Consider the following 772-nt stretch of genomic DNA (forward strand, 5'->3'; position numbering starts at 1 on the left):
TGATCTGTAGCATGAGAACCTGCACAAAGCTCACAAACTATAGCTATTTGATTAACTCCATATGTAGCTAGAGAATCAACCTTCATCGACAGCGCTTGGAGCTGCGCTGCAATAGCGGTGGCTACATCGACTTCCAGAATACCTGCTACCTTCCCAGGCATCATCCTCTGAGTTGGGTTTTGATGCTCATTTGCAGCCATAGTCTCGATAAGATTATAAGCCTCAGTATAGCTTTTAGCCCATAAGGCGCCTCCAGCTACTGCATCGAGCATGGGCCTAGATTGGGCCCCCAAACCATTATAGAAACCAGTGATCACCATCCAATCAGGCATTTCATGATGTGGACACTTCCTCAACATTTCCTTGTAGCGTTCCCAAGCTTCGCACATAGATTCTGAAGGTTGCTGCGCAAACTGAGTAAGAGCACTCCTCAGAGTAGCAGTCTTTGCCATCGGATAAAACTTCACCAGAAACTTTTGCGCAAGATCTTGTCAAGTAGTGATGGACCCACCTGGTTCAGAATGTAACCAGTCCTTAGCTTTGTCCCTCAGTGAGAATGGGAAAAGCCTCAGCTTGATAGCCTCATCAGTCACGCCATACTTAAAAGTGACAAAATTCCTTATGTGCATGTTGGGGTCTTCAGTTGCAGCTCCTCCAAAAGAAACAGAATTCTGCACCATCCGAATAGTGCCCGACTTGATTTCAAAGGTGTTAGCTTGAATAGACGGATGAAGAATGCTTGACTGAATGTCATCAATTTTTGGCCGAGAAA

At 45.5% G+C, this 772-nt stretch overlaps 1 non-coding gene across 1 annotated transcript; it reads left to right on the forward strand.

Annotated features, from left to right (window-relative positions):
* Positions 1-330: 330 nt before the first annotated feature.
* Positions 331-437, forward strand: LOC141669205 (small nucleolar RNA R71). Its single transcript, XR_012553496.1, has one exon. It is a non-coding gene; the product is annotated as a small nucleolar RNA R71 (small nucleolar RNA).
* Positions 438-772: the final 335 nt, after the last annotated feature.

This window comes from Apium graveolens, chromosome 6 (genome assembly GCF_009905375.1).
Source record: "Apium graveolens cultivar Ventura chromosome 6, ASM990537v1, whole genome shotgun sequence".
NCBI lineage: Eukaryota > Viridiplantae > Streptophyta > Magnoliopsida > Apiales > Apiaceae > Apium > Apium graveolens.